Below are 12648 nucleotides of genomic sequence, written 5' to 3' on the forward strand. Positions count from 1 at the left end.
GATGACTAGAGCTATGAATGCATAAGAAACTTTAAATTTTGACCAAGCAAAGAATCATAATGAGTGGATGAATTCTATGAAAGAGGAATATGATTGCATAATTAAAAAATGATACATGAGAACTGATAAAATTCTCTAAAAATAAAGTTCCTATAAGTTCAAAATGGTCATTCAAAACTAAGGTTAATGTTGATGGTAATATAGAAAATTTTAAAACTAGATTGGATGCAAAATACTATTCACAAAAAGAAGGAATAGATTATGAAGATAAATTCTTACAAGAAAATAAATAGCATTCGATGAATAATTGCATTAGCTACTAAGTACAATTGAAAGTTGTATCAATTGGATGTTAAGTCAACATTTTTAAATGATGAATTAAAATAAGTGTATATTGTTCAACTAGAAATTTTGTAAGATAGGGACATGGGCGTCTTATATGTTGGTTGAAGAAAGAATTATATGATCCTAAAACATGCTACTAAGTCATGGTATGTGAAAGTTGATACTTTTTTCTTTCAATAAGGTTTCATTAAAAATAAGGGTAATCCATATCTTTATATCAAGAGAAATGAAAATAGAAATTTTCTTTGATTTCCTTATATGTTGATGATTTCATCATAACATAAATTGTTACATTGTTAATTCATGAGATAAAAAAAAAAAATTATCATATGAATTTGAAATGAAAGATCTTGGCCAAATGCATTATTGTTTAGGCATTGAGGTATGGAGGGATGATAATAAAACTTTGATCGCTCAAAGTAATATATGAAAGAGCTAATAAGGAGTTTCAATATATATGAATGTAGTTCAGTGTCTACTCCATTAGAGCATAATGTTAAGCTTTGCAATGGTGATGATACAAAGAAGCAAATGGTACTTCGTGTCAACAATTGGTGGGAAGTCTAAACTACTTGACTACAAAAAGACACATATTTAGCCAATTCATGGCTAAAGCACATGCCAAAAAGGGTTTCTAGATTTTGGTATTGAATATTTTAATCATTTGAATGTTGAATTGGCAGATCATTCAAATTCTAATTGTGTAGAAGATCAAGATGATAGAAAGTTCACCAATGGATATGTATTCAATATAGGACCATGGATTATGTCGTGGAGCAATAAGAAGCAATCATTTGTTTCCTTCTCTTCTATTGAAACTGATTGTGTAGCATTGTGTAATGCTACATGTGAAGCAATTTGGCTCAGGTGTATTTTTTTTAAAAAGCATTGGAGAAAGGAAAAGAGAACCAACACCAATCAAATGTGATATCTAAAGGCTTAATCAAATTGGTAAGTAGTCCAATTTATCATGCAAGATTAAGCCACATTAAAATATAACATCATTTTATTAATTTTATAAGAGAAAAGATTCAATTTAACAAAACTGAATTGATGTAATGTAATATAAAAAGAATATATCAAATATATTCACTAAACTTTTGGGAAAGGCTAGATGTGTAATATGCAAAGATAAGTGAGGTTCTAAAACTGGGGGTGAGGGTCTTGGATATTTACCAACTTCCTACAGTTTGGGATTTGTCCTCGCTTGAATCTTGCTATCAATTGTGGTTCAACAGGTGAGGTAAGTACAAATCTATCCCTCTGTTCATCACTTGGGAAATTTGGTTAGCAAGGAATTATATGATATTTGAGGCTAGTCCCTTGAATATTCCCTGGATTTATACCAACATTCAGATTTGGTTGGAGGTTGGGGTGCGTAAAAACAAAGCTGACAGGGCGCCTAGGCTGGGGAGGAATTTCTTATAGGTAAGGTATCCCACTAGCTTTTTTGATGGTGCCTCATAATCTGGAAGATGTGGTTGTGGGGCTGTGTTGGTGATCAATTCACATGTTCAAATTTAGTTCTTCTAGTTTGGCAGTGGGGCCACAAATATAAGAGCAGAGACCTTTGCCTTTTGGGGATTGTTATACATGCTCAAGAAACATCGATGGATCAAAACTTTGTCTACGGAGACTCCATGACTATTACTAAATGGGCTACGGGAAAGACAAAAATTTCGCTCCCCAACTTGGTCAATTGGGTAGCTTGTATTGAGATTTTAAAACAATCCTTTACAAGTATCTCCTTTCAACATGTGTACATGGAGTTAAAAAACGTGGCGGACGGGATGTCAAAGAAATGTTTGGTGGCGACTCTAGGCTTTTTTCACTACAATTTTAGATATGATGGTAGAGTGCACAATGAGGGCGAGATCATTCTATGTTTATCACTCTTTTAGTGTGGATGTATGCTTCTCCTGTTTCCCTATTTTTGTTTTTTGATATTTGATTGGGTGCATAATGTTATGCAATATGGATGTATATGAGTCTTTAATCTCTCTAGTGCAATGTTTTTAAGATTTTGCTGGAACATACATGCCCGTTGCGATAACAACATGATATTAATTTTTAATGTCTTTTTTATGGGACTGTAGTATTTGGTGTGCATATGATGGGCATACATATACTAGATTTTTCATTTTTCTAATTGAACTCTAATGTTTTTTGCTCTCTCAAAAAAAAATGTTAAATATTGTAGAAAATTCATCTCTCCATAGAAAAAGTGAGAGAATCAATGTGCAATTAATAATAACATGTCATTAGAAATTTCTTAAAGCTTAGATATTCTTATATAAAAAAAATAATTCAATATTATAGAGAATACATTTTTATATTGAGAAAATGATAGAATTAATGTGTGAAATTAATAATGTCAATAGAAACACTCTTCAGAAATTTTTAAATTTATTAAAATTTACATATTTTTAACTTTAAAAAAACAAAATTTTAAGAATTTATTAAGATTAATTATATTTTTATAAATATATTTCATTCCAATAATAATATCCCAATGTAAGTAGATTATTCTTTCAAAATTCATTTCTCATGAATTTGATGAGTGAGTAACACACTTCCATCTACTCTTATGTGAGGATTGCTATGAATTTTCACCTCTAATTGAATCTGCTTTATTAATAATTGTCTTAAAAGAATTCAGCCAGAAAAGGGCCCAAAATCTGTAATATTAATATTTGATCGAAAAATTTACGGAGATAAAGGCCCCACAAATCAAACGCTTAGAATACAGTGCCCAGGAGGTATCGCACACCTCAGTTCTGATTTAGATATTGATCGAAAAATTTACCGAGGTAAAGGCCCCGCAAATCAAGCGTTTGGAATACGGTGTCCCGGAGCTATCTCACACCTCACTCATTTTTTCTAGATCACTATTAAAAAAAACGCTTAGCATTTGCCCTGTAAAACAGCGTGTAGGTTCCCACCTAAGGAAAAGTTGGGAGCCGAGGAACCTTTTACAGGCGGCGATGGCAGAGAGGGGTTGTCTTTTTCTCAAAAGCCTTCTTCCACTCACATGCTTGCATATACATTGTCGAATTCATATGCATCCCATAGAGCCAGGGTGCCATAGATTTAAAAGGCGTTGTCAACTGAGGCTACAATTTTATGTAGATGGTAAATTTTAGACTGTTTCAGATGTTTTTGATGGAACAGTCATCAAAACCCTTGACAGCCAAAAAATTTACACTGTAACTAGAATTTACTAAAGTTTCAGGAAAAAATTGTCAAAATATCGCGAAATTTCCATTATTTTTCGGGCGAAAATGAATAGTTATGGTGTGCCTTTTGGTTACGCAAAAGGACGGGTCACGGGTTCTCTGAGACAACTTTAAAGTAGGGTAGGTCCTCCACGTACGGGAATATCTTTGGCTCACATGGCTTGTCGCTTTCTGGATTCAGGGGCAGAGCAGCGGCCATGCTTTTCTCTTCGTTCAAGACGTTGGCGCGCTTGCCCTAACAGTAACTGGTGTGGAAGGCAGTGAGATTTCGCCAAGTTAGGAACAATACCTGACAGAAGTTACACGTGGTGCAGAGGTAGAAAAATCAATGTTGGTCAATTTTCGGAGACGATAGTTTTATTCAGAATGTGAGGGGGATTCTGCCCAGTTAGGAGCAATACCTGGCAAAAATAAGACGTGGAGCAAAGGGATTTATCAATGTTGGTCAAGTTTAAAATTCGAGGGCAAAGGGATTTATCATTGTCGTCTATCGCAAGTTTGGCAACCTCGTCTTCTGCTACACGATGAACCACAGCAAAGATTCGAAACTTCAAGAAGCATATGATGTGGAAGGCTCTCTTACATTCACGAACTTATTAATCGATGCAGGCTGCTCCAAGTTTCAAATGTTAGCGAGGACGGGGGAGTTTGCAAAGTGTACGATTTGTTGCATGATTTAGCTGTTTCAGTGCTTCTTCTGGACTTAACAGTCATTTGGAAACAGCTAAATCATGCAATAAATCATGCATTTTGCAATAAGAGAGGCTCCATGCAGAGGGATGAGGTATGTCCAGGATGATGCATGACCATCATGATTTTGGATTCCATTTAGTTTGCAGTGATTTAAATGATTTTGGATTCTATTTAGTTTTTTTTTCGAGAGAAAATCATCATAGATTATATTAAGAAAATATAAAGTTCTGAATACATACAAAGAGACCGTCCCATTCTGGAACAGAGTTCAGAAAAGATCGAGTAGCAGATTATACAGATACCCCATATAGGAGAAGAAAAAAACTATGACAGTCCAAATAGCTTACAGATTTTTCATTTTAGAAGCAATAAAACATCTTCCATAATGCATAGAGATAATATCAAAGATGAAGACTCCCACAAAAAGCCGAGAAAACTAATGAAGGCCAGATAAACAGATTTAAAGAAACCATAGGCCAGAGTTATCCAGAAGGGTCGAGATATGCCGATATGTGAAACAGAATGGAGGCAAGGGGCACCCTGGAATCTTGAAAGATATGTGCATTCCTCCATTTCCACAAAAACCAGCATGCAAGGATAAATAAGGTTCGCCAAGATGGACGCTGTTCCCTCCACCATTTGAAACCATCCTGTACAGATGAGAAAAACCGGTGAGGAAAACCATAAGACAAAGACAGTTCATACCAGATATGAGTAGTTGAAGCACATTGAAAGAACATATGAGCATTTGTTTCAGCTGCAAACTGACACATAGGACATCTGCGCGGACCCTGCCATCCCTTCCTTTGAAGGACCTCCCATGTAAGATTCCTGTTTGAAAAAACCAACCATGAAAATAAAATCATTTTGAGCGGACATGTTGCTTTCCAAAACCTAGGAGGAAAGATCGTATCGGAGTGAGACGGAAGGCCTATTGACATTGTTGTATATAAGTCCTTTACACGTATACGCTGAGAAGAATTCTGCAGAGACCACGCCAGCACATCCATTGAACCAGATCGCTTGATTCCTTTGCCGGTAAGATTTTGAACCGCAGACAACCATATGGGCCGCAATGAAAGAGGCAAAGATAAATCTTCCCCGTCCATCCACACTGGAGATGAGAAAGACCAAGATTTTATCAACTTGTTCCACGTAAAAATGCCCTTTGAGTGGAAAAAGGAGATCAGTCCAGGAGAGAGCAATGATTCCAAACCATTTACAATTGAGTAGATACCAATAAAGATGCTTGAGCCCCAAAAAAATCTCCACCTTAAGTTTCCCATGAAAAAAAATTGAATTTTCATGAAACTTTGCCAGATCGCTGATCCTCTTTTAATGCCCAGAGATTTTCTTCTGTACCAGAAAACCATGCTCTCCATTTAGTTTGCAGTGATTTAAACGATTTTGGATTCATTTACTTTGTAGTGATTTAATTTCCAGTCACGGGATATTAAATTGGTGTATAAAAAGTTTATTTGCAAGATAAAAGAGTCAGTATAGTCATTTAATTATTAAAATTTATAAAAATGTATATACTCTAGCACTTTTTAAATTAAATTTGAAACTGTAACTTTTCAAGTGGAAACAAATTCTCTTTACCATCAACCACATTCAAACTTTAAACTCAACACTATGGCGAAAGTTAAAATTTATGGAAAACTCTCAAATATGTAATAGAGAAAATGGAGTGTGTTAGCATCAACACCATTTATTAGTAAATGCTTATTATATCTCTCAGCATGTGAAGTGTTTATTGCTATACTTCCGTGGTTTCTTAGCTTCTTATGGCTGGCCTGTTGTCAAAAAAACTAGGAAGCCACATATGTGCAAAGTAGAAATAAAAGAGTTGCTTACCAAAAGACAATGGATAGAAAACAAAGTATTCACTAGTTTGGGATTAGTTTTTTCAAATATTAAATACGATGTATTAAACTAATTATTGGTGTTTTTACTTTATTCTCACCCAACCAACCAGTTAAAAAACACTAAATACTACTTAATATTTGCTAGATGCAATCAAAGTATTGTATTTTTTGTTTCTACAAAGTAGCTCCAGGATTTTGGGCAGCCGGCAACCACTTAACCTTCGCAACCCACCCGCCTGATCTCAGAAAGTTGCAGCGGCCTGGACAGAGTATGCAGCATGACATTTTCTCTCTGCACACTAGGTATTTCTAATTACCATTTATCTCTGAACACCTGGTATTTCAAGTTACCATTTATCTTTGCACACTAGGTATTGATGTATTGCAGATCTTTCCCCGCCAAAACTCTAACGTTTCATGTTTTTGTTTTGATTTCCTATATACATTGTGATCTTCTCAAATTATCGTGGAACTGAGTTCGCTAAATTCCAACTATGCATGAAAGCGTGGAGGGAACATATGGCTGTAATACCTTCAATTTTTATTATTATTAATTGTTACTTATGCTATTACTCACTAACCCTGGGGTGACACGTAAACGAGTTGCCTTCCAACAGTCCCTGCTACAATGCCTTTGCTTTATCTCACCCTTAATTTAGGAAACTAACAAAAAATTACGAACATCTACCAGAACTATGCCAAATTCAATGAAGGGAGAAAACAAACTAGAAGGAACCTCCAATTACGTGGCATGGAAACAAAGGATAGGTTTCATTTTTGAAAAGAACAAAGTTTTGTTAAAGGAAAATTCAAGAAGCCTACAGATGAAGCAGAGAAAGTCCAAAGAAACCGAAATCTTGGCCATGAACCTAATAGTGGATGGTGTAAAGGACAAACTCATGTTATACATATCCAACATAGGGTCTGCTCAAGAAATGTATGAGGCTTTCTCCAAACTATTCACCAACAAGAAAATTGGTCAAATAGAAAGCCTCAAGAATAAGTTGAGAACTATTAAGATGATAAAAGATGATATTGTATCATCCTAGATTATAAGGATATCTACAATCAGAGATGAATTCCACGCAATAGATGAAATTGTCACAAAAAAAGAGCTCTCAAGAAGAATCTTGAGTTTTAATAGTAAAAAACAAGGAGGATGAAGAAGGAAACACTTGGACTCATCACAAAAAGAAGGGAACCTTCAAGAAGTTCATAGGACCAAATAAGAAAGTTGACCTATCCAAGATCTAATGTTACAATTGTCACAAGATGGGTCACTACAAAAATCAATATCCTGAGAATCCAAGGAATAAGAAGATAGATAGGCATCAAGGAAATGTTAGCATGAAGCTCTGCCTAAGAAGAAGAAGATAGATCGGAAGTCAAGAACTTATACTACTAAGTCCTCTGTCTTTCATATCCTTCTTAGTCTTTTATTTTAAGTTTTGAATGGTTTTCCTTTATGTTTTGATTTCTACAATTTGTAGGTCTAACATATCTTGTTAAAACATTTTAAAATTTTTGATAAGTTGTAAATATCCCCTAAAAAAATGGATTAAGAAGGAGCCTTCACCATTTTACTCAAATATAAGTATCTTGTTTATGGTTTCCTCTTTGATATTTGATTTCCCTCTCATAACAAGATTTGCTTGTATTATATACTAATAACCTTTTCCTTTGTATTTCCTTGATTAGACAAATACATAAAGGTTATGGAGGAGACTTGTATGGAAGAAGTTCTGTTACAAAGGAAGCCCTTTTAGAATTGATGTCTTACCAGGTTTGTTAACGGTCAACTCAAAAGTATGTCTTAGAATATAAGCTTTGTCATAAATTTCTCTTCTTATAAAAAGGTTTGGTATTTTGCAAATATGCCCCATTTAATATCTATGCTCCTAATCCAAACGATAGATTTCTTCCCTTCAAAATTCTTAATAAAAATCTGGAAAGTATTATGTTCCATCTCTTCCTTAGGAAACTACAACTCAGACCAATGATAACGATTGGGTGCGCTTAGTGGAGAAGGCTCCCTTTATGTAACAAAACCGCTGCTGAACCCAACAACCATGAAGCAGAGCGGATGACAGGAACCCGGACTGTAGGCCTCATAACCCACAAAACTGAGCAAAAACTGGAATGGGTGACAGAGAAAGAAAGAAAATTGTGTAATAGCCCTGTTGGGCTAAACCGCTGCATCCATTTCAAGCGGATCGAGAGCCAACCAAGGGAAATGGTGTTGGAACTTGATGACAAATTTTGAACGGTGGCATTGGGCATCAAATAAAACCCGACGTTCGCGTTTCCTGTAAAACGTAGCCAAATCTTACCGGAGAAATCCATTAACAGACCGCAATAGAGAGGTGCTCATTCCACTGCAGACCAACACCACCTTCATCATTTATTACATCTTTGAGGTTTATTACAAATCTGATCCGTTTTTATGATCCTGGGTATATATATATATATTTTCGTCTGATTATATCACATTCGTTTATGTATATATCATTTATTGAGGTCAGTCTTTTCTGTACAAAAGCCAAAGTATTTTTGCCATATTTATTACTTCCTTGTATCGGGTGCACGAAATCTCTCTTTTACAATCTTTGGATTTTACCAGTCGACACTGGTTGATTCAGAGTCCCTATGTTTTAAGGGTTAGTTATAAAAATATCTTTGAACATCATTGCATTGTCCTAATTGTGGAGATTATTTTATATCTATGCGACATGCTATTTTTTTTTTTATTGCATGGCTGTTTCATGATAATAGTTAAGGAACAATCCATGCACTGTTAATCCATTCATGAATAAATTAAATAGTCAAAAATTAAGAGAGTATATATCTAAAATTTACAGCGTCGATTTTATATGTATAGTTTTTTTTGGATAACAAAAAATGTCATATATATAAGTTTTTTTAAAAATTATATTTTTGTGTATTTGGAATCTAAATCAACAAGTTTGTGATTCTAAATCTATATTTGAAGTAACCAACTCATTGTGCACATAAGTTTCTTGTAAGAAAAAAAAATTGTAAATTCAAAAAATTATGTACATATTCCTACCACTTAAAACATGTGCACATTCCTAGTACTAAAAATGTGTGTGCATTCCTAGCAGTGGGAGCACATGAGTGTACCTACAACTAGTGACTTTAACACATGGGAAATTCTTGAGGTGGGGCTAGGGGAGAGGGAGAGAGAGGGAGGGATGGAGGGGATAAGGGGGAGAGAGGGAGGGTGGGGAAGAATGAGTTGATGAGTGAGGGGAAAAGAATGGGGGTGAGAGAGAGGGGGCAAGGTTTGTTTTAAAGCAGGGATTGAAGGAGTGAGGGAGGGATAGAGAAATGGAGGAAAGGGGAGGGAGGAGAATGAGAGAGGGGGGAAGTAAGAGAGGAGAGAGAGATAGAGAGAGTGAAGGAGATTGAGACATAGTTAGAGGGGGAAGAGGGGTGACAGTGTGTGTGTGAAGAGAGAGAGTGAGGGGGAGAGAGAGAAGAAAAGAGTGAGGGAGATAGAGATAGAGCTAGCGGGTAAAGAGAGAGGGAAGAAGACAGAGATACAAAGAGAAAGAGAAGTGGGGGGTGAGGTGCAAGAGGGAAAACACAAACATGCCATAGAGGGAGAGAGAGAGTGAGGGAGATAGAGATGGAGCTGGGCGGGAGATAGAGATAGGGAGAGCGAGAGAGATAGATGGAAGAAGAGATAGATAGAGAGGGAAAAAGAGAGACATATAGAGAAAGAGAGGCAAGGATAGAGAGACTAAATCATGGGGGAAATATAGAGAGAGTGATGGAGGGATGAGGGAGAAGTAGAGAAGGGAGGAGAGAGAGGAGGTGGGGTGAGAGAGAAGGAGAGATAGAGAGACAAAGTTAAAAGGATGTTGTTGTAAAGGAGGAATTGAGGGAGTGAGGGAAGGATAGAGAAAGAGAGGAAGAAAGAGAGGGTGGGAGGAGGTAGTTAGGGAGCGAGGAAGATAAGGAGATGAAAGAGTATTAAAATACCCAAGGATCAAACTGCAAAGCTAAACAATCCTTCTACCAAGAGATCACAAGATGAAGAACAAAGTGAGAAAATGAGCTATACATGAACCTAATTTATACGAACAACAGAGGCTTCTAGTGATAGCTAGAAGATAAGACTGATGACTCAATAGATAAGGATAACACTGACAATGCAACTGTGAAGATCGTTACACAAGCTTACAAGTTTCAATATTTATTGGAACTCTAAGACCCCCCGATAAGAGAAACGTAGGAGGAAAATAAAGAAAAAAGAACACAAAGAATGGGTCCCAACAACTAGGAATTTTTCCTTCTTTTTTTTAAACATGGGCAAATTATAAACAACCTTTCTCCCTTTTTTGAAAAAATTATGTGGGAAAACTTAAGAAAAAGGAAAATAAAAATGTGGAAACCTAGTCAAACTTCCTTGGCACCTTTAAATCAGATGATCCTCATCCTGATTCGTTGATCGACCTTCACGATTTGCAATTCTTTATTGAGATATGGAAATGGCATCTACTCAGGGTTCTTGTGAGGCTCGATTGTAGCTTGACCATCGCCTTGCCAATGTTGAAACCAACCACGATCAAAACTACTGTAGCACGAGCTAGGAATCATGAGAAAGCTTGAAGTTAGATTATAATCGAAATCTGTGGCTATTTGCAGGATTTAAAAATGAGCAATCCCCCAATGCTTCCACTGCACAAGGTTACAAATTTTCTCCCTATGATCAACTACAATGAACATATAGATGTTAGTACTGAAGATGATCGAGTGCCCAGAAAAATCTATGCCCGACCTTCGATTTGAGATCTTGATCTTGTGCCGACTCCTCCACAAAAGACGGATTTTGAGAGGCTAAAGAAAAAATCGCCTTGAGCCTGATTTCTCAAAATAGCCAAAGATCAGAGTTGATCTGATCAGTTTATTATAGATCTCTTAAAAAGACGACAAGGGAGTTCGCAATAAGACTTTGACAACATGAAAGAGTATCAAAATACCCAAGGATCAAAATGTAAAGCTAAACAATCCTTCTGCCAAGAGATCACAAGATGAAGAACGAAGAGAAAAACACTTCATTACTTGCGAAAATGAGCTATACATGAACCTAACTTATATGAACAATAGAGGCTTCCAGCGATAGCTAGAAAATAAGATTGATGACTCAATAGATAAGGATAAGACTGACAACGAAAATGATAAGATTACTAAGTAAGCTTACAAGTTTCAATATTTATTGGAACTCTAATAGGAGAGAGGGAGGGAGAGAAAGATAGAATTGGAGAGAGAGAGAGAGAGAGAGAGAGAGAGAGAGAGAGAGAGGTAACTTGATGTCTATTAATTTCATGACTCCATGTATTACTATAAAATAAACTATGAGAATGCATGATTGAACATTAATAAAATTTACTTTGAAATAATATCTTTCTCCTATGGCATGAGCATGATGATTAGGTAGTATATTTTCTCTACCTCGATTGATCTTGACTTCTCATTTCAAATAATATTGTGGGTTAGCTCAATGGAAAAGGTTTCCCAGATTAAAATGTAAATGCAACTCCATCTCAAATTATATACAAGGCCATATTAGTGCATACTTCCTCCTCCACAAGTTTCCCATTGATAGTGCTTGTTCTTCTGCACCAAATAGCGATGTCATAGTTATATTTTCCTCCAAATATAGAAGAATCTCTAATATTTCACAATTATTAACATAAATGAGGTTTACACCCTTTAACTACGTTCACATGTATGAAATTTATGGTACAAGTAGATTATTGTAATAGAGGACTACATTATTAAAGGAAATAATGTATTCATTTATGGATATCGATTGCAATAAACTTGGTTATTAATCCCTATATAAGCCCCACGTTAACCCTAAAACCCCTTACTAGACTGTAAATATTGAGTGATTACATTTATATTGTTATATTGTCATGTAGGCTAAAACCCCTCATGGTCCCATTTATTATAATTCTACTCATTGTTTCACACACACACACACACACACACACACACAAAGGAAGCATGCTCTTAGAATCATCAAATATTGTCTTGTACATTGTGTTCATAGTAAAAGGAGGTTCCCCCCTTGAACATAACTATAATTATTGGTTTCTTATCCTTTCTAAGGCGTAAGGATCATAACATTTGGTACCAGAACTCATGATTCTAGTGTTTTGCTGCTTCAAATAAGTCATAGTGACATTTTTCCACTAACTTTTTTTTTTGGGAGGTTTCACACAATGAAACTTGAAGAAAAGTGAGAAGCAATATCAGGAAATATTGGGTTCAAATTTGACATTTTGGTGAGTTGTATTTTTGGAGATATGATCGAAGGACATTAGGGTTTTTGAATGCTCCTAAAATCAATGTTAAACATGTAAGTTTCGAATTTTTGATACATTTTTTTTTTTGTTTTGTTATGGTAACGTTTCAGGCTGTGAAACTTGGACTACAGTGAGGTGACATCATGTTGAACATAAGGCTCAAATTTT

Source organism: Pinus tabuliformis, chromosome 3_1, assembly GCF_031772625.1.
Source record: "Pinus tabuliformis cultivar Carrire ecotype Pingquan chromosome 3_1, CPIR1, whole genome shotgun sequence".
Taxonomy (NCBI): domain Eukaryota; kingdom Viridiplantae; phylum Streptophyta; class Pinopsida; order Pinales; family Pinaceae; genus Pinus; species Pinus tabuliformis.